This window comes from Carcharodon carcharias, chromosome 19 (genome assembly GCF_017639515.1).
Source record: "Carcharodon carcharias isolate sCarCar2 chromosome 19, sCarCar2.pri, whole genome shotgun sequence".
In the NCBI taxonomy this organism is placed as follows: Eukaryota; Metazoa; Chordata; class Chondrichthyes; order Lamniformes; family Lamnidae; genus Carcharodon; species Carcharodon carcharias.
The window spans coordinates 45,710,732-45,737,357 of NC_054485.1; positions in this window are offsets into that span (position 1 = coordinate 45,710,732).

Below are 26,626 nucleotides of genomic sequence, written 5' to 3' on the forward strand. Positions count from 1 at the left end.
GGCGCTAAGCGCCTGATAGTGAGGGACTCTGCCCAGGACACTGCTAGCAAACCTGACAAGATTTATTGGGCAGCCTTTTAAGGACATGGGAGATCTGTGCAGCCCCCATTAATTCCCTGAACCACCAATAAATTGCAGTCAGGGGCAAGAGGGTTTCAATTGGATCATTAATACGCCCAGTTGACATCCCACCCCTAGCGGCTGGGAATCGCCGGCCAGTCCCTTCCACCCTCTGACTTAACCGGGGGAGATTTTTCCACCATTGGGAAACTGAAGTGGGGGCTTCTCCCATGATTGAGTGGGTCTGGCCACCATGGTTCCCGGTGTGACAAGTTGCATAATATCAAGCCAAGATTCATCGGTATATAGTAGAAAAAACTCTTTCAAAGCTATGGAATATTTAGAAAAGTGCCCAACAGTCATAAAATTAGATTGAAACCAATAAACAGACATAACTCAAAGATATGTTTTGATTTGACGCCAAATTAGAATCTTGGTAATGCTTCATGTACACAAATACCACAGAGCAAAATGTATGGTTAGTTAGCTTAAGTGTTTTGAAAGCTGCAGAAACTGACACAGACTGATGCTGATTGATGATGTCAGCGTTTGTCTTCTTTTGAAATGCAGAGAAACTAAGTCCACTCTCTCTCTCTCTCTCTCTCTCTCTCTCAATGTATAAACTTTACCAGATTAACTCTGTCTTTAATTCACCAAGCAACAGCTTGAAAGTAATTTTAGGGATTCTGATTGTTCAATTATCTCGTGGTCCTGAAATGTGTGTAACCAGGAAAGAAAGCTGCTGTTGTATTTGCTTATAACAAACTTAAAGACACCTGCAGCATTTACCAGTGATGAAATCACTGGAGGGAGTTTAAAGCTGATGTACAACATTAAGACAGCCCATGGTATCATAGTTTCAACAAAGTATTGGACACATCATTTGACAATTGTAGCTTAAGGTGGATTTAGGTGGGGCAGTATGAAGCTATCAATGAAAGATTCTGCCCATCTTGAAAGAAAGGTATAACATTCTTTGCAAAGGGTGATTCAGCTCTATAGCAAGGCAATTTGGTCAATTACTGAAGGGTAAGATTGACAGGAGGTGACTGCTCACTGGATCATTGTACTCCTTGTAACATATTTGTGGCTAATGATTGTATTGTTAACATGTGAATTGCTAACAAGTGTATTGTATGAACTGATATTTTTTACAAACCTAGTAAAGACATTAGTATTTAATTTGAACTTTGAATATTTTCTCATTGTTTATTGTAATTCTCATGTCTTAGCATTTACAGTAACCTGTCAGGGTTAGAAGGTTATATCTTACAACACCTTTGTGATTTCTCCAAATAAATTAAAATAGATTAGACAATCACAACTGGCCTTTTAACAATTGTTAACTATCTTTCATTAGCCATGCCATGTTTTTGTTACATTGTATTATCTAACAGGAAAATTTTCATCTGCCAATTGGCCCTGGTAAAACAACTCAATAATAAAGCGGTGGAACATAGGATCACTTAGATCCTAATAGGCCACATAGCAATAGGAGTAGGCTCACCTGTGACCTAATTCCATATATCATGCTTTATCCCATATTTCTTAATACACTTAGTTAACAAAAATCTACCAATCTCAGGTTTAAGATTCACAATTGTTCTGGCAGCAACTGCTATTTGCAGAAAAGTGTTCCAAACAGCTACCAACGTTTATGTGTAGAAGTGTTTACTAATTTAATTCCTGCTAGGCCTGATTTACATTTTTAGACAATGTTCCCCAGTCCTAGGCTCCTTTACCAACAGAAATTGTTTCTCTCCATCTACCTGTTCCCTTTAATATCTCAAAAAAATTGATTCAATCACCATTTAACTTTCTAAATTCCAAGAGTATAACCCTAATGTGTATAGCCGCTCCTTGTAATTTAATCCTTGGTGTCCAGGTATCCTTCTTGTAAACCTACGCTTCACTCCCTCTATGTCCAGAACTGAACACAGTTCTCTAGGTGTGGTCTAACCAGGCCTCTGTATAGCTGTAGGATTATTTCTACCCATTCTTATTCTAGTCCTGTAGATAAAGGGGCCAACATTCCATTAGCCCTTTTGATTATTTTCTGCATTTGTCCATGACATTTTAATTATCTATGTATATGAATACCAAAGTCTATTTCAACTTTCACTGTTTCGAGCCTTTCACAATCTAGAAAGTACTCTGATCTGTCTTTTTTTAGGTCCAAAGCGAATGACCTTATATTTGCCTACATCAAAACCCATTTACCAGAGTTTTGCGCTTTCACTTAATCAAGCAATATCTCTCCGTAATCTTCTGCTTTCAGCTACATTTCTTACAATGCCGCCTTTATTTGTGTCATCGGTAAAGATGGAACGTTAATTAAAAGGAGTGGATTTAAGAATTGCCTGAATTATGATAATCTATTTTACAGCAGACAATATGGGTTCAAAAGGCGAAGATTCCATCTGACCAAGCACCTTAAGCTTTCTGAGGCAGTGACTTCACAAGCAAAGCAGAGGAAACCTTATAAATGACACTTGTGGAGGCTCTTCACCTAAACCAAAGATAAAACTTGGTATTTGATTAGAGATTGGTTTGAAAGTAGTATTTGTTAGACCTGTTGTATTAGGTTGAGGATAGTGTGGGACCCCTATTATGCTATAATTAATGAATATTTAATTTGTTAAATTACCAGTTTGGATTTAGCAACTCAGTACAAATTTGCAACTGATGCCAAGCTAGAATGGTCAGATAATTATGAAGAGTCAGAGTGGGAATTACAATGTAGTTCAGACAAAATATGCAAGTGGGTGGAATAGCAATAGATTAAATATAATACTGACAAGTATGAAATGCTGGCATAGAAATAGATGAGTGAATTTGAAAGGGGTTTTAATAGCTCCAGTGCTTAACATCTTACACCTTAATACAGCAATAATCAAATAAAGTACATACTCAAACCAGCAGAGTACATGTCAGGCAGTTATGCTTTAAAGCTACAAGTGCTCAAGTCAGAATATACTTTGAGTATCATTTTCAGCTCTGAGAGACAATCAGGTTCTAATTCTGTTCCCCACTGAAGGAGGGGAGGACTGTGTTCTGAGAAGAGATGGGAGAAATTAATAAAAACAAAAAACTGCGGATGCTGGAAATCCAAAACAAAAACCGAATTACCTGGAAAAACTCAGCAGGTCTGGCAGCATCGGCGGAGAAGAAAAGAGTTGACATTTCGAGTCCTCATGACCCTTCAACAGAACTAGGTGAATCCAAGGAAGGGGTGAAATATAAGCTGGTTTAAGGTGTGTGTGTGTGTGTGTGTGTGTGTGTGTGTGGGGTGGGGGGTGTGGGGTGGGGGGGGGTGGGGGGGCGGGCGGGGGGGGGGGGTAGAAGTGGAGGGGGGCGGTGTGGTTGTAGGGACCATCAAGCAGTGATAGAAGCAGATAATCAAAAGATGTCAGAGCCAAAAGAACAAAAGAACACAGAAGTGTTGAAGTTGGTGATATATATCTAAACAAATGTGCTAATTAAGAATGGATGGTAGGGCACTCAAGGTATAGCTCTAGTGGGGGTAGGGGGAGCAGAAAAGATTTAAAAATATTTAAAAATAATGGAAATAGGTGGGAAAAGAAAAATCTATATAATTTATTGGAAAAAATAAAAGGAAGAAACAGAAAGGGGTGGGGATGGAGGAGGGAGTTCAGGACCTAAAGTGGTTGAATTCAATATTCAGTCTGGAAGGCTGTAAAGTGCCTAGTCGGAAGATGAGGTATTGTTCCTCCAGTTTGCGTTGGGCTTCACTGGAACATTGCAGCAAGCCAAGGACAGACATGTGGGCAAGAGAGCAGGGTGGAGTGTTAAAATGGCAAGCAACAGGGAGGTTTGGGTCATTCTTGCGGACAGATCGCAGGTGTTCTGCAAAGCGGTCGCCCAGCTGACGTTTGGTCTCTCCAATGTAGAGGAGACCAATTGGGAGCAACGAATACAGTAGACTAAGTTGGGGGAAATGCAAGTGAAATGCTGCTTCACTTGAAAGGAGTGTTTGGGCCCTTGGACGGTGAGGAGAGAGCAAGTGAAGGGGCAGATGTTACATCTTTTGCGTGGGCATGGGGTGGTGCCATAGGTGGGGTTGAGGAGTAGGGGGTGATGGAGGAGTGGACCAGAGTGTCCCGGAGGGAACGATTCCTACGGAATGCCGACAGGGGGGGCGAAGGGAAGATGTGTTTGGTGGTGCCATCATGCTGGAGTTGGCAGAAATGGCAGAGGATGATCCTTTGAATGCGGAGGCTGGTGGGGTGATAAGTGAGGACAAGGGGGACCCTATCATGTTTCTGGGAGGGAGGAGAAGGCATGAGGGCGGATGCGCTGGAGATGGGCCGGACACGGTTGAGGGCCCTGTCAACGACCGTGGGTCGAAAACCTCGGTTAAGGAAGATGGAGGACATGTCAGAGGAACTGTTTTTGGAGGTAGCATCATCGAAACAGATGCGACGAAGGCGAAGGAACTGATAGAATGGGATGGAGTCCTTACAGGAAGCGGGGTGTGAGGAGCTGTAGTCGAGGTAGCTGTGGGAGTCGGTGGGTTTGTAATGGATATTGGTGGACAGTCTATCACCAGAGATTGAGACAGAGAGGTCAAGGAAGGGAAGGGAAGTGTCAGAGATGGACCACGTGAAAATGATGGAGGGGTGGAGATTGGAAGCAAAACTAATAAATTTTTCCAAGTCCCGACGAGAGCATGAAGCAGCACCGAAGTAATCATCGATGTACCAGAGAAAGAGTTGTGGAAGGGGGCCGGAGTAGGACTGGAACAAGGAATGTTCCACATACCCCAAAAGGTGAGCCTACTCCTATTGCTATGTAGCCTATTAGGATCATCCTCCTCCATTTCCGCCAACTCCAGCATGATGCCACTACCAAACACATCTTCCCTTCACCCCCCCCTGTCGGCATTCCGTTGGAATTGTTCCCTCCGGGACACCCTGGTCCACTCCTCCATCACCCCCTACTCCTCAACCCCCACCTATGGCACCACCCCATGCCCACGCAAAAGATGTAACACCTGCCCCTTCACTTCCTCTCTCCTCACCGTCCAAGGGCCCAAACACTTCTTTCTGGTGAAGCAGCATTTCATTTGCATTTCCCCCAACTTAGTCTACTGCATTCATTGCTCCCAATGTGGTCTCCCGTACAATGGCCAATTGAGGTCATTGACAGGATAATTAAAACAATTAAAGGCCCTGTCCATCCAACCTTAAGGTTGGCGGGCAGGCCAGAAGCCCCAGCGGTCTCTGAAACAACATGAAACCTCATCCATTGGCGGGATGAGGTTTCATGTCGGTTTTTAAAAAGTTTGTTAAAGTTTGAGTGAAATTTATTAACATGTCCCATCTCGTGTGACATTGTCACATGAGAGGGACATGTTAATGATTTTTTTGTTTTTCTATTTTTAAACTTTGAAAACCTTTCAGCGATCTCCCTGAGGCTAAGTGCTGCCTCAGGGAGATGTGCACTCTTTCATGTGCATGCGCGAAAGAGCACACTCTCACATTTGGGGAATCTCCCCACCCACACAGGAATCACATAGCATTTCCTGTCGGGCGTCATGCTGGGTGGGCCTTAATTAGCCCCTCCCACTTAAAATGGCGGTGGGGCCCATTTCGGCAGTGGTGATCGGCTGCCCACCCGTCGCCGGGTCGGTCGGGCCCGCCCACCCGTCAAGGGCAAAATTCAGCCCCATGTTACGGACAGGGATGAGAGAGAGAGAGACTGGAACCCCTAATTCCCCTCCCTTACTGTGTGTAATCAGTGTGTTTTTTTGAATAGGAAAGTATGTTTCTTAACCCCTGACTGTGTGTTTAGATTGTGAGTAATCAGCAGCAATCTTTCATGGATTTTAATAAAGAGGATTATTTTTTCCTTGCATTCATACCAAAAACCTAATGCTGTGTCAATCATTCAATATTCTTTCACACACACTGGAGAAAAATTATAGATAAAGAGGATAGTGCACTTTTACAATTTGTAAACAAAATAATAGTTCATAGTTCATGTGTTTGGCTCGTCGTAGGAAAAAACAGTGGTTGGGGGCCATTGAAGAAGGTGTTTTCATTCCTGAAGGATAGCCTAGGTGATTTCAGTAGCTGCATCTGTAAATCATGATTATTGAAGGATTCCCTGAAAGAAATGGATGTTCGGCAGTTCATGAAGTTGGTTACTTGTGGTTTTCTTATCAAGAGGTTAAGTTTCTGTATAGGTGGACTTGGAATAGGAACCAGGCTAGGAGAGTTTGAAGGTGTAGCAGTCTCTGGGTTTAAAAAGGTGTGGGTCTACTGCCATTTTCTGCTCCTGATGCCCTGCAGTTGGTGTCCTTTTAAATATCGAGTTCAGAGACAGTGAGTTTACGAGTCTGTAGATTTTGAGTTTTGAATAAAGCAAACAATGCCTGCGTAAATCCCACAGATGGGTTTCATCTTGGTATGTCCATTCAAGAGGGACGCCCCCATCCATGGTTATTCAACCAGGAGATTTTTGGGAGGTTTGCAGCAGAAATTGCTAAAGTTACCTGACCTTTAGCAGCCATCTTAGTCATATGTTAACGTCCATTTTTCTTTAAAGAAAGTTAGCTCTGGAAGATTACCATCCACATTTTGATGTATGGGTAGGACAAGCCTCTGCTGGGCATGACACCTGGAATCATTAGATGTCAAGATTGCAGGGTTGTGTGTACCCGCTGGATGTTTGGATCAAATGGCCTATCACTTTTATATTTCCTCTGTGATCTTAATTAAGTTTATAATGTTAGTGGAACAACTAGAGAGCAGCACCAGGCACTGAAATCAGAGCCCTGTTATTATAATACAAGGAACATCAGGTGGCTTTCTTTCTTTAAGAAATTAAATAACCATAATTAAAATAAAGAGTATTAATGTGCACATCATGTGTTACATTATAATTAAACTAGGTGACAGGATCTAACACAGAGATCTCATACGTGGAAGCTCTCACTGTGCAGCAATATTCAGTTGTTCCCTACCCACTACAGTACACATCCTCTGTGCAGTGATCACAGATTATCACAGCAAGTTACATTACGGCCAGAATTTTACATCCCACAGGCGGTCGCATGCCTGATCCATCCAGCCGCAAAATAGCGTGAGAACATGTCAGGCAGGTGTCCTGACATCATCGCGCACTCGCGTGATCTCTTACTTGGCGGGCACACGCAATTAAGCCCATTAAGGAGGCACTCGAGCGTGATTTTTATCGTGGCCCGTCCACTTTTACGGTTGGCGGACAGGCCAATCGGCCAGGCAGCCTCCACGTTTTTGCTCAAACCTCGATCCAGGGCGGGATGAAGCCTCCGTGGGGAAATAAAATAAAATAAAAAGATACCTGAGGACTGTTTTTTTATGAGGTATGCTTTTAGATGCCTGATGGTGCTGTGTGGACATATTTTGCAGCATTTTTGTTGTTTTGTTCATTCTGTGGAGGTCTGCACCTCCCTGAGGTAGCCGTCTGCCTTCAGGCAGCTCAATGGAAGCGCACACCAGCACCCGCGGTGACGTCAGTGCCCGCCCTCTTCCCTCCGCCACCGGCAGCGCTGAGCCTTTCTCAGCACGTGTTTCACACTAGCTGGTCGTTAATTGGCCAACGCAAAATCGCAGTCAGGGGCCGATCACAGTCAGCGGGCCCGTTTCTATCAGCTTCCAGGCCCACTGATCATGCGGGCCCGACGAGCGAAATATTCAGGCCTAGGAATTTTCTGCTAGATCAGAGTATGTATCTTGCAGCATGGTGTGGAAAGTTCCTGAGAGCCGCACCCTTTCTACCTCTGTAACTTTGTTAGAAGTGCAGCAGAAACCCCACTTGCGTGTGTAAATAGAATTTCCACCCCATTTCCAGTGAAGTTACAGCAACAGAGAGGGAGGAGATCCAAAGACACTTCCGGCCTAAAATATTTTTCAGTGCGGTTTGTCAAAATCCCTCTCCTGCAAGAAAAAACACATAGGCTTGAATTGTTCCCACGTCGGGCGGGTTTGGCAGGAGCGGGCAGGCCAATTAAGGCCCACCCAGCGTAATACATGAGCAGTAGCGCTCACTACCTGTGCGGGTTGGGGGAGGAGGGAGAGTCGGGGCCAGAGCTCTTTTGCACACACGCGTGAAAGAGCGCTTCAATCGCCCTGAGGCATGGAACTGCCTCGGAGATCGAAGCACTTTGGAAAATAAAAATAAAATCAATAAAAATTTAATGAAACATGTCTCCTCATGTGAATATGTCACATGCAACAGGACATGTTTTTATTTTTCATGAAAACTTTTAATTTAAATCATAAAAGCTTTAGGAAACCTCATCCCGCTCATGGATGGGGCTTCCAAAAAACCGTAACTGCCACTTAGCCTTTTCACTTGTCCACCAACCGTAAAGTTGGACGGGCAGCGTTAACTTGACATTAATTAATTAATTAATGGCCTTAACATGTCTATCAACTATCAGTGCACGCCTGCCGAATGAAACCTCGTAAGACAGCACGATGACGTCAGGACATGCGCCCAACATCTTCGGTCATCTTTTTACGCACCATTTTACCTGCCCCCACACGCTGACTGAAAAATCCTGGCTAAAGAGCCAGATTTTGTTGAACCAGGGCATTTAACACTGTCTGCGTAGACTTGCCCTTGCACATTCCATTACAAAACATTTTGCCCAAAAGTTGCTCCAAGTGTTAGCTGATAATGTCACAGAGAGGGAAATGGAGCATCTGGCACCTGAGGGAACAGAGTGTCCAATAAGTTAGCTCATCAACCAAAGGAAATTAGGGATTGGGAAATAAACAGAGGAGCAGAAAAAGAGGGTGAATTGAAGAGGGCATGCTCAATTTCAAATCACTTATAGAAAGAGAAATAAAGAGAGGACGAGACAGAGTGGATTAAGAATGAGACAGAAATAAAAGAAACAGAATGAAAACGTAAAAACCTCCCCCAAAAACTTCAAAAGCAAAATAAATGAAACTGCATGTTCGAGAGGTCGATTGGCAGTAACTAACAAGTATCACGTTGTTAAAAGGTAGATTACTAATTACTAGCCCTAGCTAACTGCAATGGATTTAGTTTGTATCTACCACACAAATATAGCAACTTCATGAATTTCGGTGGTGAGGCAGACAGCAAGATGCCACCTTTGTGAAGCTCACAGCAAAGTCCCGCAACTCAAACAGCAATTTTTGGATATCCACTTATGACCCTGCATCACCTATTGCTGCTGTACCATTTACACTTAAATAACCGTGAGCACCATTAGTCTCACTGACATTTTGCCAGCAAATCCTGGCCATTGAAATTATTGATAAAAGAAGCTGGTTGAGACTGATATTCCTCATGAACCTACAAGTCCCATCCATTGAATGTTGTGCTTTGGTAATGTCCGGGTACACCTTCATGCCCTGTGCTGATTCATACCATATAATATTACAGTTTTAAATATTCCACTTTTAATGAAGAGAAGCAAATGAATGAGCTGTTAATGCAATTGTAACCCTTCAAAAATTGTGCTTTCATTGGCTGCAACTAAGAAACAGCAGTCACGCATGACAAATCTTGAGTAATGATATTTTAATGCTTTCCAAACAGCCCACTAGACCCTTGACCAGCTTAAGTGCTGTTGAAAAGTATATTAGTCCACCTGTAGAGAACAAGCAGTTAGGTGAAAATGATGAATTGCCAACATGGAAAAATTTAGTTAGCCCAGTACTGAAGTGACGCAAGCTCACATTTGAAGGAAATGGAAAATGTACAATATGCAAGGAGAAGATAAAGCATGAAAATACATATTAACAGAAAGAATTCAGCCTTGGCTCAGTGGTAGCATTCTCATGTATGATTTAGAGGGTTGTAGATTCAAGTCCCATCCCCAGAAACCTGAGCACAAAAGCTAGGCTGATCTCTCAGTGCAGTCCTGGTGAATGCTGCACTGTCACAGGTGCTGTCTTTCAAATGCACCTTTCAGGTCAATGTAAACAATGCCCTGGCACTATGTTGAACAAGTGCAGAGGAGTCCTCCGTGTTATCCTGCCTAATATTTATCCATCAGGTGATGTCACTAAAAAAGATTATCATATTGCTTTATGCGGGGCCTTGTTGACTATAAGCTGGCTACCATGTTTAATACATTATGACAGTGACTGCATTTCAAAAGTATTTCATTGGCCATAAAGTGCTTTAGGGTATCCAAAGGTCATGTTAGGCAAGTTTTTTTCCTACTGAGGCAGTTTGAGCCCAAAGGTATGGATAGGGCAGGAATAAGCACTCTCATTAACTGTTAAAGGGCTACAATCCACAATTAAAGAAATGCTGACATTTCAAAATTATGTTAAAGTTATTTAATTGGCTGTAAAAGCACTTTAGGTCATTGTGAAACATGAGGTCTTTATTTTTAAAGCTTATCACATAGAATCATAGAATTATTACAGTGCAGAAGGATGCCATTTGGCCCGTGATGTCCCTGCTGGCCTTCTGCAAGAGTAACTCAGCTAATCTCACTCTCCTGCCCTTTTCCAGTAGCCCTGCAATTTTTTTCTCAACAGATATTTATCTAATTCTCTTTTGAAAGCTATGATTGAATCTCCCTTCGTCACAGTTTCAGGCATCCCATATCATATCCACTCATAGCGTAACAAAGTTTTTCCTCATGTCACAGTTAGATCTTTTGACATTTGCCTTAAGTCAATGTTTTCTGGTTCTCGACCTTTCCATCAGCGGAAACATCTACTCAGAAAACCTGTCTTCAGGTTACGAAGAAGCTGTTTGACGTGAAGAACACTAACATTGGGTGTGAATCGTCCATCAGCTGTTCCTTGATTCAAGGATGACATCTACTCAGGGCCATGAGGTTCTGCCATGGCTCTTTGTGTGATTGAACAGGCCGATTCTTGGCCCACAGATCTTTGGGGACATGGGGCAGGATGTCCCAGGAGGCAGTGGGACCTGGAGTGCAGGATTTGGTTCCTTTTCTTCCCTTCTCTGCCGCCGCTCTGCTTCATCATTAAGACATTGTGATTCAAAGCATGATGCAGCTTGATGGACAGGTTATTATTATTTTGAATGATTGGCAGCAAGCTACAGCTTGATGGACAAGTTAGAATAATTTTGAATGATTGGTAGCAAGCTCCTCCCAATCATTAATGCCAATGCTGCTGTGCTTCCAGGGAAGTTTCAGAGTGTTTTTGAAGCATTTCCTTTGTCCTTCCCTGAAATGTTGGCCATATGAGAGTTGAGAAACAGAACCTGGTGGGGGAGACACTTTTCTAACACTGCATGAATGTGACACCTTTGATGTTAAAGATACAATAAATGCAAAATAATTATGTACAATCATAGAGAAATCTTAGAAGGATGGAAGGCCAATTGGCTCAAGCTGCTTAGGCCAATACGATCTCCACAAGAAACCTCTTTATTGTAATCCCATTACCTTCTCTTACCCAGTATCCTTAAATATTTGTCCAGGGTTTCTCTAAAGTGATTGACTCAGCTTCAGTACCTCACTTGTACTAATAACCTGCATTTTTAATCATATCTTGTGTGAAAGAAAAATATTTTAATATACCCTTTCATGGGCAGAATTTTTCCGTCGGTGATTTGGGGGCGGGGCCCGCTCGCCAACGTGAAAATTACGCCGGATGACGCTGAGGGAACCCCAATGTCATCCTGCCCCATTTAAATATTCAGCAAGGTGGTCAGCTGTCCACCCGTTGACCTATCAATGGCCAATTGAGACCATTGACAGGGTAGTTAAATCAACTAAAGACCCTACTCATCCAAGCTTACGGTAGGCAGTCCAGGAGCCCCAGCGGGCTTCTGAAAAGACATGAAACCTCATCCTCTGGTGGGGATGAGGTATCATGTCTGTTTTAAAAAAAGGTTAATAAAGTTTTTATGATATTTATTAACATGTCCTAGCTTGAATGACATCGTCACATGAGGAGGACATGTTAATTTTTTTTTATTTTTCTATTTTTAAAGTTTCAAACACTGTCAGCGCTCTCCCTGAGGCAGCACTTAGTCTCAGGGAGATGTGCGCTCTTTCGTGAGCATGTGCTAAAGAGCACACTCTGGCAGTTGGGGAATCCCTCCCCCTCCTCACAGGAACTGCATAGCGCTTCCCGTTGGGCGGCCCGCTAGGCGGGCCTTAATTGCTCCGCCTACTGAAAATGGCGGCGGGGTGCATTTCTATGGCGGCGATTGACTGCTCACTCTCCGCCTGGCTGGTGGGGCCCGCCCACCCATCAAGGGCAAAATTCTGCCCCATATCTTTTTTTTAAAGTTAAGTCCCTTGGTTATATAAAAACTGTTATTTACTCTCCCAAACGTTATCAAAATGTTTTGAAGTTTCATCTGGACCCTTCTTAAACTTTACTACTTCAGTGACTACAGTAACAGCAAGTGGAATATCCACCCCCCAACCCCACCAGCCCCCCCACCCCTCCCCCCCACCCCGCCCCCCTGCCTGCGATGGGTTTCATGGGAGGCAGGATGGAAAATTTGGAGAGGTGCCACCAGCAGGAAAGAGTTTGGAATTTTCCACCCACCTCTTTCATGGTGGTTTGATGGCGGGCCAGGTACCCTGCTGATTCTGAATGTCAGAAACACCATTTGCATGCATTACCGTGTCAAGAATTCTCATTAAGTATGCTACCCGCCAGAATCACATTCGACCTTCCAATCATGCATCACGCCGGTGGGAATTCAGACCGGTCTGAAACACACATGGAAATGGGTGGTGTGCATTGGTCAGCCCTCACTTTGCATGTGACTTTGAGCTCCAAAGTTCAAGATCTGCCTACAACGGCGCTGCTCCGGTTTCTTTGTGATTGCAGTGTAATGTCTCATTGGTGCGGGTGTAGAGTTGGTCTGCTCATGGTCGGTGCCTCTGTACTCCAGGAGGACATCACTATGCAGCGGCTCTCAGGTGGGACTGCACCCTCTAACAGAGACCAGCATTATGGTGTTGGGGGGCCGGAGGTGAGGGAGTGTGGGGGAAGGTGGCGGACACATTGGGGGGCAATGGGTGTGGAGAGGTTGGAAGGGGTTGGGAGGGGAGGGAAGGGTGAATGATGGCTGGCAGAGGGGTGACCAAGGGTAGGGAAGCTGGAGCCTGGTGTGGAAGACCAGAAGGCAGACACACAAGGGGGTGGATGGGAATCGAACTATATGAATGGGAGTGGATGTATACAGACTCCAGAACAAGAAAGTTGGTGGGGGGGGGGGGTGTAATTGGTTGGCACAAGAGGAATGGGTTGCAGAGAGACTCATGGAGTGCGGTGTGTTGGAGATCGGTAAGGGAGACTGTGTTGTGATCAGTCATGAGGGAATTGGGGAGCTGGTGTGGGGCCAAAAGTTCAGAGGGAGAGAATAAAGGCAGTTCTGGGGCTCTTGGACCTCACAGTCGGTGTGAGAGATTAAAGACAGTCCTGGGGCTTTGCATGCCATGTTATGGGGATATGCACAGCACGCACATTGTAGTCCCATTCCAGGGAGGGGCAAGGCTTGTGTGCTCAATTGGGATAAGGCACAGCTTGGCATGGAGGGTGTGTTCACAGTGGGTGGTGATGGGCTTGTCTGGCTCGATACTTGTCTGCAGATGGGATGGTCATAGGGGAGCCATCTGCAGCCTGTAAATGGAGAAAATGTAATAAAGATGGAGGTGTAGTACTCGAAGCTTTCCTGGTCTAATCATTGAAGGTATAGCTTTCCTACTACCTAATAGGGTCACATGATTGTTCTTGATGAATGAGCCCTAAGCGTGGGTTAACCGAGGGTTATCTATTTCAAATAGAAACCTGTCTGGCATGTCAAGACATTATATTTGTAGAGTAAAATAGCTCTGATGCTGCACCTCACTTTGTGAATGTGAATACATCTGTTCTTAAGAAAAAAAGAAGAGTATACTCACCAGTCATGTGAATCTACGGCAGAATCGATCCTTATGACGTGACTATAGAAGACTGGAGCCAGCATGTAGAGCACCTTGGTTTTCATGTCATGACAAACAAAATTACCATGGAGGAGAAGAAGAGAGCAATCATTTTGAATGTACATGGTAGCAAGGCTTACAATCTCATCCACTGCCTGACGGTCCCGAACATACCCAATTCTAAATCTTTAAACGAATTGGTAGACTTCGCAAAAACAAATTATCAGCCAAAGCCATCCATAATAATGCAGAGGTTTAAGTTTAACTCCAGAGTCAGGGTCCCAGTAGAGTCCATCGCAATCTATATAGTGAAGTTGAAGCAGCTGACTGAGCACCACGACTTCGGAGACACACTCAACGATATGTTGCAGGACCAATTGGTGTGTGGAGTTCACAACAACGCCATTCAGCGCAGTTTATTTGCAGAAGTCAACATCAATATGATGCGCGTCATGGAAATAACACTAACCATGGAAATTGCTACAAAGGACTCGCAAGCTTTACAGAATGTGCAACATGGAGCCATTTTTCGGGTTGGGTAGGAACCTATGCGCAAAAACCAGAAAGACAGCAGCGAAACAAGAGACAATCTCTGCTGCTAGAAAAACAAAAAGGTCTCGTGGAAGCATTTCAACAGTGACTCCAAAGTTAATCTGTTACCAATTTTGGGGTAACCACGTACCTGACATCTGCAGATTCAAGGAGGCACAATGCCATTACTGCCATGAGAAAGGTCACACAATAAAGCAATGCAGGGTGAAATAGAGACAGCCCATAAGGCAGCAGGCCAAAGCGATTGAAATGAATAATAAACAGAACCAGAAGCTGCCGATACCAAAATCTATTCCCTGTACAATGTCAAAACAGTAAAAACTGAACTTATAACTGTCACAATTCAAGTGAATGGGAAGCCACAAGTAATGGAGATGGATACAGGAGCCTCAACCACAATGAGAGTGCACACGTTTAAACACCTAAATGAAGGTACCGAACCACTGAATCTGGAGTAAACCACGGCTCAATTGAAGACATACACTGGAGAAACCATACAGATAAAAGGCACAGTACCTGCGCACTATAGGCAACAGACGGCCCAGCTTCCAGTGGTCATAGTGAAAGTTGAAGGACCTAGTCTTCTGGGCCAAGACTGGTTTCAAAAAAATAAGCTCAACTCATCTGAAATATTTCACTTGAAAACAAGAGGAGTTCCTGGACTGCTAAGGAAATGTGACAGTGTATTTCATGACAAATTAGGAAAGTTAAAATGCTTGCATGCAAAAAGATATGTAGATTCTCAGGGGGCACCCCGTTTCTGTAAGGCCAGGTCTGTACCTTATGCCCTAAAGGAGAAGATGGATGCAGAATCGTGCCACTTAGAGAAGCTGGGCATCATCCAGCCAGCCTGATTTTCGGAATGAGCAGTGCCCATAGTCCCCATGATGAAACCAGATCAAACTATTTGCATTTATGCTGACTACAAAGTAATCATGAATAAGACAGCTAAACTAGATAAATATCCTATCCTGAGGATAGATGGCTTGTACACAAAGGTATCAGGAGGCAAATCCTATACCAAACCGGAGATGAGCCATGTATACCAACAGTTAGAGCTGGATACCACGTCTAGAGGATATGTAACCATCAACATGTACAAGGGCCTGTGCCAATATACATGCCTAGCCTTTGGAGTATCATCTGCATGTGCAATCTTTCAAAGGACTATGGAAAGAATTTTGCAAGGACTTCCCAAGTAGTAGTGTAACTAGATGATGTTCTGATCACAGAGTCAATGGAAGCCAAACATTTGGCCAACCTGGAAAAGGTTTTAAGAAGATTCTTGGAAGCCAGTGTAGGATTAAAAAAAGAGAAATGTACATTCCAAGCGCCTGAAGTCACTTACCTGGGTCACCGAGTGGATACCATCGGGTTGCATCCAGTAGAAAAGAAAGTTAGGGCAATCAAAAAGGCACCCTCTCCATCCGGTGTAACTGAACTCAAGTCTTTTTTTGGGCATGATTAATCATTATAGTCCTTTCTTGCCAAACTTGTCAACAGTGTTGGCACCTTTAGACTTATTAAAAAAGAATCATCGTTGATCATGAAATTTGCAACAGGAGAAGACTTTGTGAAAGTTAAGAAACTATTACATTCATCATGTCTGCTGGTACATTATGTCCCATCAAAAGAATTAAATTAACCTGAGTCACCTTATGGTGTTGGAGCTGTGCCATTACATAGGATGGAAGACAGTTCCAAAACGCCAATCGTCTATGTCTCCAGAACCCTCTCTGCAGCCGAGAAGGGTTATTTACAACTAGAAAAGAAAGGTTTATCAGTAATATTTAGAGTTAAGAAATTCCACCAGTACTTTTATGGACAACATGTCATCATTGTGTCGGACCATGAACCATTAATGGGTTTATTCAGTGAGGATAAAGCCAGTCCACCAATAGCATCAGCAAGAATTCAACGTTGAGTTTTGATATTATCTGCTTATGAGTATACCTTTATGCATCATCCTGGCTTGCATATTGCACTCAGTCATCTCCCATTACCAGATAGCATTGTACATGCTCCAGTGGCACAAGGAGTTGTGCTTGTGCTGAAATTCTTGAACTCTTCACCTGTGTGTATGAAGCAAATTAGGAATTGGACAAACAGAGATCCAATTTTGTCAAAAGTCCAAGACCTTGTATTGCAAAGGTGGTCAAATTCACCAGTGTCTGAAGAGCTGAGACCATTCCATGCCCAAAAAACAGAGTTAAGTTGTTAGGATGGAATCTTGTTGTGGGAATCAAGAGTCATCGTCCCTTTGCAAGGGAGAGAACCAGTCTTGACAGAGCTTCACAGTGCGCATCCAGGCATGTTAAAGATGAAAATGCTTGCACGAAACTATGTCTGGTGGCCATTGACATTGAAACATGGTCAAGCACTGTCTGCAGTGTCAGCAACAACAGAAGTTGCCTGTTTCAGCTCCACTGCTTCCATGGATGTGGGCTTGTCGTCCTGGGTTAGACAACATATTAAAGAGGTAGGTCAATTTTTAGGTACCATGTTTTTATTGATCATAGATGCATATTCTGGGTGGGATTTTCTGCGCCCGCCCGCCACTGGAATCATCTGGTCCCGCCGCAAGTCAATGGACTTCTGGCTGGGGCGCCGCCTCGCCCGCAACAGGGCCGGAAAATCCCGACCTCTAAGTGGATGAATGTGTGTGACATTGTCACGATGTGTTAGATCACCGACATCAAGTGCAATTATTGAAAAGCCGCGTCAATGTTTTCATATACATGGCCTACCAGAAGTCATCATTTTGGATAACAGTACAGTCTTTGCCAGTACCGCGTTTCAGAGATTCCTGAGCTTAAATGGAATGAAACATATTAAGACAGTACCTTATCATCCCTCATCAAATGGGTTAGCTGAAAGAGCAGTGCAAACTTTCAAATCTGGGATGAAGAGTTATGCGAATGTACTCTAGAAACTTAACTTTCCTGCTTTCTTCTCAATTATCACATGACGCCTCATTCAACTACAGGTTCAACACCGCCTGAATTATTGATGAAACGCTGCCTATATACAAGGTTAAGTCTGGTGTTTCCAAGCTTAGAGGAGAAGGTAGAGAAGAATCAGAGTAATCAAAAATTGAATCACGATATTCATAGCAAAGCTCGAAGATTTACATTAGGAAATACAGTTTACGTGTGGAATTTTGGAAGTGGACCTTGTTGGGTTCCTGGTACAATTGTCTTAGAAATTGGTCCCCCTGTCCTTCCAGGTGGAAGTGGAAGACCAAATTGTTCAAAAACGCATAGATCATCTTAGAAGACGAGAGGCTTTCCAACAACCAACTATTCTGCCTGTGATTAACGTTGAACCATGAATCCTAGAGGTGACAGATTGACCTAGAATAGACATACCTGATATCTCTATAGAGTTGCCGAACCCTGAACTGCCACTATCTAATACTGCAGTTCCTGATCATGTCGATCAAGTGGGAGAACCTCAAGTGGTAGAGCTATGCCACTCTAACCGAATAAGAATACCACCCCCAGAGACATAATCTTTAATCACCTGACCTGTATATATGTATACGTTGTGTATTAAAATGTTCTTTATAAATAGGAAATGTAAAAAAACTAAGGGGGGAGGAAAAGTAGTGATTGAAGGTTCAGCTTTTCCTACTACCTATTAGGGGTCACGTGATTGTTCTTGATGAAAGAGCCCTAAGCACAGGTAATCCAGGAGCCAGAGTTTTCTAATCGTGGACCTGGTTCAGGCATATAGCTTCTGAAAGAGCTCCTTGTAATAAAGTTATCTGGTTCAAGTAGAAATGTCCAGTCATTACACCTTGGTAAGTTCTCTTATGTACGTGACTGTGCACACAGCCTTGAGATGGGGAGGGGTGATGTTCACATGGGGCATGGGGACGTCAACAGTGATGGGTTTAGCGGAAATGGCAGGAATGTCCACCGCAATGACAATGGGATCCAGGGTTACTGGGGGAGGATGAAGAATAACTCGAAGGAGATCTATATGCATACCGTGAGATTCCAGGAAAATTGAAGGGACCCAAACACTGACAGAGGGAGAGTAGTAGTTGTTCTCAAAATAAAAATGGAGCACCACCATCTTGAATCCATGAAGTTGAAACTGGAAAAGAATCTGCATGGAGGGGGTCTAAGGCAGTGTGGGAGAAACACCCGGCAAAACTAAGTGGCCCTTTCAAGGGGCACCCTCAAACTTCTTAGAGTAACAGCATTAAAATAAAGGCACAGCAGTAGAAAATAGCAGGACTTCCTTGAGAAGGTGCCATTGGAGATTACGCCTTTTGCTGCGCATTAACGAGTGACTGCAGGAATCATTGGCTTCGCAATACAATTGCTCCATTTGAGCAATAACAGAGAGGAATGTGATCATGGAGAATGCAGGCTGCTGCATACCTGCCAGACCATCAATGAAAGCCTCTAATTTGCTTTCTCAAAGGGGCCAAAGGGCATCCAGTCATTGCTCATGTGCAAGTTAACCTGAATCAGTACACAAGATCAGGGGTTGCAGGAGCACCTTTGGTAATATGGCGCATTTCATGAATGCTTCCAAACCTCTTACAACTTCTGTGGGTTTGAGATGTCAAATATCAGGGTCACCTGGACCTGTAAATGTGCACCTCAGCTACAAGTCTGTATCAGCAACAAACTAGTGGTGCAGACACAGCTCTAGGGCATGACAGCAGATTTCTGTTAGCAAGTAAAAGCTTTATTATACTTGCCCGGTATTCATTAATCTGTTGCATTATCAGTCCCAGGGAAAATGAGGGTTGAATAATGGACTTGGCTTCAATGCTGCCTTCTTGATGGGATTGATCTATTGGAGGAGAAGAAGGGCCAGGCACTCCTAGCACAGCTTTGAGGGGTGGCCCCATCTGAGGTCCATGGTCCAGGGGTGCCCCAGCTGGAACCAGGGATGAGGATTTTAGACCCATCCCATGGAGGTAACTCACACGACCAAAGGTATATCAAAGAAGACTTTCTTATCGGGAGATGAGAGAAAGACAATGCTGTGCATGTCTGCGATTCTCCAGCAATGTGGTGGATCATATGGGCTAGGAGGACATACCCTGCCAGTGGCCTTAAAGGTTACAGCTGCACTCAATCTATTTGCCTGCAGATCGTTCCAGGGATCCACAGGGGATCTATGTGGTACTGTACAGTCATAGCACATTGGAGGTGACAGATGGCATTGGCAAGGCTCATTATTATGTAAAGTTTATCATTTACACTTTATGAAGCTAGTTAGGCTGCTAGATTTCTGAGGTTTGCAGCTATCTCAGGCTTCCCTAGAGTACAGGATGCAATCGATTGCACACACGTGGCTGTGAGGGCTCCAGGGCAGCAGCCTCTGATATTCATTAATAGGAAAGGGTTCCACTCCCTGAACGTGCAATTGGTGTGTGATCATCAGAAGCACTGCATGTATATTTGTGTCAGGTACACTGGGAGTTCCCGTGACTCATATATCCTGAGTTACTCCTTGGTGCCTCACATATTCAAGGGGCCTCAGAGATTACAGAGCTGGCTACTAGGGTATGAGGGGTTCCCACCAAATCAATGGCTCATATTGCCCGTGTGGTGGCCTCAGAGTGCCTCGGAGGAGAGATACAACACCACACCTAGCTCCACACGATCCATCATTGAGCAAACCATTGGCATCTTGAAGATGTGCTTCCATTGTTTGGATTGCTCAGGTGGGACTTTGCAGCATTTTCCACAGAGGGTGGCATGAATAGTTGTGGTCTGTTGCACAACTTGGCGTTTCTAAGGAGCATCCCTTGCCAGAGGGAGACATGGGGGAGGCTGAGAGTTCCATGGATAATGAAGAGCAAGAAGGGCAAAGACTAAAGAGGGAGAGGGGGTTCAGCTTTCAAGTGAGGATGCTATCAAAGAAGCATGATGTGGAAGATGTGCCCGTGCCACATTGATAGCCACAAGATTCTAGGAGGAGTGAGGTACAGGCATTGAGATACGTCCACGTTCCTCCTGTCCTTTATTGCAGTGCCAGTGCACTGAAAGGTCTTTACAATCAGTAACATCCAGAGTAAGTTCTGTATTCGGATTTTCACCTTTAACCCTCATGATTCAAAATGCCCTAATCTTTGGAAAGGTCAGCTGCAAACCCTGTATCCTTGCACTCAGGGAACAACAGCGCAAACGCTGCTTTAAAGGACTTGATGCAGTTGTCACCATCTGAATGAGAAACTTCAGCAGACATTGAAATGTGCGCACATGGTTGGAGAGAACATCATGGCTGCAGGCTTTATGCTTTGGCACTACTAATGAAGAGATACGATTGCAGCTAACCCTCAAAGGTTATTGAGCAGGCTGTCTGCTATGTTGTCTTGTAAGGAGTAAAAATCACTAGCACATTTTGCACACACTTCCACTAAAGAGTATGAGACATCTCCCAGAGATAACATAATGGTAGAGAGACTATTGCGACTCAGCTACACATCACATAATATGAGGCTCACAAAGAGAGACAATCACTCATTGGGAGCTTGACTCATCTTTGAAATAAGAGGGCACATAGGTGCATATGGATGATGCTTTCAAATGATGAGGCCATTCTTATGAACAGCAAATATATTTACAAAGATGCATGATATATAAAGTGATTGAATGCCCGTGACCCAGAAGTGATGTCAAAATTTCATAGTTTTTTTAACCCTAACACTATGTCAGACCTGACATCCACAGTAGAGATGGAGACAGCCTGCTGACTGCAAAGCTCTGCTGTCTGAGACGACCTTGGCGGAATTCCTCTGGAGACCAAAGGACTCGAGGCCCCCGGTCTGATAAGGGTTTCCTGCTCAGGGGCAGGTGCACCCTTCTTGGCCTGACCAGCTGGAGTTGATGGGGTCACAAGCAGAGGGGATTCGGAGTGGCTGCACACCCTTGGAGTGTCCTGTGTGGAGGCCCTCGCAGTGTCCGGTTGATGCTCATCCTCCGTGAGGGTGCCCAAGGGCCCACCCCGACTCCTTGAGGAGAAGGGGCACCTTGACCTCCCTCCCTCTTGCCTAGCCATTGATGGATCTCACCAATGCCTATCGCGATGGAGTGCATGTGTGTGTTTGGATAGCATTTAGATATGATGCCCGGACCTTCGGCCCAATTAGGTAAAGGTGTGGCGGGCGAATCAGCTCCTGACCCGCCATGTGACTCGGAGAGATACTTGCCTATGCATAATTAATTAGCACCTGAGCATGAAATTGTGCGCAAATTACTGCCATTCTGACCAGCAGGAAACATGCCATGGAACCCGTCTGCCACAGCACTTAGTTTCAAAAATGGAAAACTCCGCCTAGCATGTCTGACGAATGCTCTCACCTCTGTCACAGATGTGTTGCCATTCAACCTTCTTGATGCAGAGCTGGGCAGCTTCAGCTCTGTTGGAAAAAAATTGCAGGCAATTATGAGTGAAGAAATATGAAACCTCACAAATTTCCGACGTCTTATGTTACAGCGTTGGCCATTGTCAGATGCTGGAGTAATGCAGAAACAGGCACTGACATACATCAGTGACATACAGGCCAGAAATTTTCGGATGAGGTGGTAGCTCCTCCCTCCCCAGATGAAAAGCTAAAGTTGCAGCTGCCTTTTTAGGGGCAGGAAGCCAACATCTGATTTAACTGCTAACTGGATGTTAAGTGGCTCAGGTTGTGACTTCCATGCCCACCTGGGAGAATGTTCTCCCTCTGAAAGATGCCTGCTGCTTGGAAGGCCAACAGCTCTCCAGCCCCAGCAGCGCCAACAGTAGTGATGGCCACTGCTGGGACTGTAGCAGCCCAACACAAGGAGGCACAACTCAAGAGTGAGTCGGGGCTGCTGTCATGGCCATGCAGGCAGGCCCAAATGAGGGGGAGTAGGGAATCATGAGTGTGATGCCAGTGCAGGGGGGTAGGGAGGGAACAAATGGGCCGGTAATCATTATTGGGCAGGTGGGAGGCACCCTTTGTGAGTCACAGGAGGGAAACTCCCCTCGAGCTCACAGTCAGGTTGCCAGGGTTTACCATTAATTAGCCACTTAAGGGTCATAAATGGCTAAGGGCAGAGGGTGGGTCTCCACAGCTGTGCCACTGGTACAATTCCAGCAGAGGCAGGAAGGTATGGGACATGGTGCCCCCAGGCACACCACCTGGTTTTATACTCCAGCCCATCAGCCAATCCGTTCCCAGGGAGGGGGGTGGGGAGGGGACAGCATAACATTCCAGCCTAAGTCTTGCACAAATGATAATAGGTATTATTTCTGAAGATATTGAGCTCATGATGGCAATAGCATCAGAGGTCCCTGGGACTGAAGCAGGTCAGCTTGGATTTGTCACAGATACATGTAGCAGGCTATTTGTAGCTTATTCTGGTTTGCAAGTTGGAAATGGGAGCATCTGCCAGTTCTACTCTCTCCATGAATAGGGCAATTTCTAGACAGGCACATCCAGAGCCAACATGGAAAAGTTCACAACACAAAAGGCAAATGTACCAGTGAAATACATGAATCATATACACTACCAACATTGACAACTGCATAAAAATAATTATCTTTAAATATATATTGCAGCCTTTTTTTGAATGGTGCAGAAAATAAAGTATTGCTTGTCCAAAATCGAAGCAAGATGACTGACTTTTAGGATGTTCCCTATGGTGCCTGTAAGGTTGCTTTGGCATTAAATTTAAGGGCAATGCAATTTTCAGTGCACTGAAGGCCATTGTTGCAAGACTTTGGAAACAGATAGAATGTCTCTGTCTCAGTCACAGTCTCTTTACTGAGTTTGAGACTCCTTATGCACAGCCCTGTCATTCGTAACCAGCTAATTCTAATGGTACACCCATTTTGGGGGTTAGTACCTGCCTGCATTAATTCCTGCTCTTCTGTCAACCTTTGCTAATGGTAGCCTCTGAGTCAGAAGAATGTGGGATCAAGTCCCATTCCAGAGGCTGAATATTACAGAGGGGCAGGGGTGGCCAAACGATTTTCCCCCACTCCCTGCCAGAAACAAAGTTGGTGTGGAGACGACCCGCTCCACATCGGTCCACTCCGCAGCCATAAGGTACTGGAGGACGGATTAACGGGGCCAGTGTAGGACTTCTGCCCCTCGTTGGGGAGGAAGTCCCGTCCTCATGAGCTGCCAGCCAATCAGATCAGCCCCGGCAGGGACAAGAGCATGCTCGTGGACGCTGCTGGGACTGGAAGGGGAGGATATGTGCAACATCTTGTCAGGGTAAGTTGGCTTGGTAGCAAGCCTAATTGACCCTTGACTATCCATTTAATTATGGTGGGCAGACTGCCAATTTTGGCACCCACCCATCGCCCGTATTATGGGGGTGAACTTGGGGTTGGGTATGAAGGTGGTGGGGTGGGCAGCTGCCCTATTCCCCACCCACCACCCCCCCGACACCCCCACCAGGAACACGCACGGCAGGGATATGTAATGCACAGCCCTTTATTTTAATGCCGTACTGAAGCAGCACATGCCTGTCAGAGGTGCCATCTTTCAGTTAAATCTTTAAACAGAGGACCCAGTTGCCTTCTCATTTAGATGTGAGAGGTTCCATGGTTCAATTTGAAGGGGAGTTCTTCTGATATATACTATTGGCTGTGATGCACATACAAATGCATTTTTGCCCCCATTAGACTCACCAATGCTTTTTGAGTTTTGTTTCATTCATTCACAAGATATGGACATCAGTGGCTAGGTCAGCATTTATTGGCCATCCTTAATAGCTCTAGAGAAGATGGTGATAATCCATCTTCTTGAATCGTTGATTAATGTTTGATCCATCAGAGTGACTTACTAGGCTATTGTAGAGGGTAATTAAAGCCAGTCACATTGCTGTGGGTCTGGAATTACACAATCGCCAGATTGGGAAAGAACAGTATATTCCCTTCTCTACAGGACCATAATGAACCAGATGGATTTTCATAATGATCCAGTTTCTGCTACAAGCTCTTTGACCAGATTTATTTAATTAATTGAATTTAAATTTGATGGTGGGATTTCAACTCCTGTCTCTAGATCATTATTCCGGGCCTTGGTTTACTAATCCAGTGATATATCCTTTGTATCAACATACTCCTGATTAGCTGTACACTTGTGGAATATTACAAAGTTTCATCATTGATAAACTTTAAAAAGCAAACACAAACTCTTTCCAGTTTCTGCCTTATTGGAGGACTGCAAATGCTCAGAGCAGTATTATATATGGATGGATTGGTCCTTTTGCACTTTACCTAAACATTACATCACTTATTACTCACTTTTAAATGTAAGTTAAAATTAGCAAACACTGGGACAATAAGCCAAAGACTCACTACAACTTGATTCAAGCCTATAAGGAGGCATATGAGGGCATGTGCCCTTTTTGTCTCACTTTGCTGCAGATCACCTGCTTTTGCCCTTACCTTCACACAGCTAATTTTCCTGTAATATAAAGGGATTCCCGCTGAGATAGGAGCACTAATATTCCTCCAGCTGTTTAATTAATTTAGATTAATACTTTATTCACACTTGTCTCATAAAACTAACTGCCTGACATGAAAACTGTGAGGAAAAGGTCACAGTGTGTGTAAACACAGGTACTGCCATTCTACCTGTAGCAACTTCCCATGATGTTTACGAAGTTAAATATATTGCAGCGTAATATTTCCCACAATATTCACACCTCAATATTTTCAAAGCATGGTGCTGCTGAAGTGTGTTATGCTAGTGATAAGCTGTCTAAAAATATTTGTGATCACGCAGTAATTGTGAAAAATAGCAAAGATTTTTTAGAGTGTGAAAATTCATGGGTTTACATCCTGTTTATGTTATATTTATCCTACTTGTATGCAAAGCAACTTTTTGTGCAAAAAAAAGTTGCACTGGTAACAAAGTTTACGCCAGCTTCTTTACTCAGAGACTGGTGAGAATATGCAGCTTGCTACCAGAAAAAGTGATTGAGGCCTCTAGCATAGATACATTTAAGGATAGACTAGGTAAGTACATGAAGGAGAAAGGAAGAGAAGAATATTCTCACAGGGTTATATGAAGTAAAATGAGAGGAGGCTTGTGTGGAATGTTTCTATGTTTTAAATATTATGTAATACTAAGTAACTTTAAAGTTAGGCCACTAATTTGTTGACTGCAATTGGTTTTCAACTAGTGGAGGGGTTTGCTATCTGCAGTGGTGCCGCTGTTCATCAGGTGTGCTTTTGCCAGAAGAGCGCTGTTAATTCCAGGTAAACAGTATAAGCATTGTTGCGGCTAATACGTAGGAAAATCTCGATAGAAAAAGTCATAACCCCATAAAAGCCTCCACCTTTTTTAACCCACCTAATTCCCATCATAATTCCCTGTCCTCTTCTCCAAGAAGACATTTAACTGACTCTTGAATCCAATACTATTTGCTTTAACATTTCCTGCCCTTACATCTAAAGGTTTCTGTCTGGCTAGCTTTTCTTATTCCTCGCTTCTTCTTTTTTAACTTTTTCTTCCACAGCAACTTTGGCAAGATGGGCAATTGTCAACAGATTCCTGATTCAACTGGAAAAGGAAAGTTGTCTGATCATCGAATTTCAATAACACCCATCGCAACTTCCCTGAGACACCGAGGAGCGTGATGTAGCAACAATTTGAACTTGTGGAAACAGTCTACCTGCTGAATGTCAATTTATCATTCAAGAGCCCTTTACCTTTTCTGGATATATCCAGGTGGATGGCACAATGTTGCCATAGATCGTGATCTCAGTAACATCTTAATGATAAAGCATTGCATGTCTTCTGTATAAGTTGGAGCATCCAGTTGTGGCCATATCCCCTCTTCCTTTGCCTGTGCATATCTGCAATTAATAGAACTCGCTTTAATAAGGATTGATGCTAGAATTTCTTATATGCTGTTTGTACCTACAAAGCATTTTTTTAATTAATCAAATTTCAACAGTAACACCATTTTGCCTGTCCAACTTGTCATTAAAAAAGTAGTCAGGCAGACTAGATATGTGCTCATCTGTGTCTTGATCTAATTTCAGGCAGCACATTCTACAATGGCAGACCTGAATTGTTGTCCATCATATCCATCTATTCTGGCAGATACTGCGACCAATTAGAATTTAATG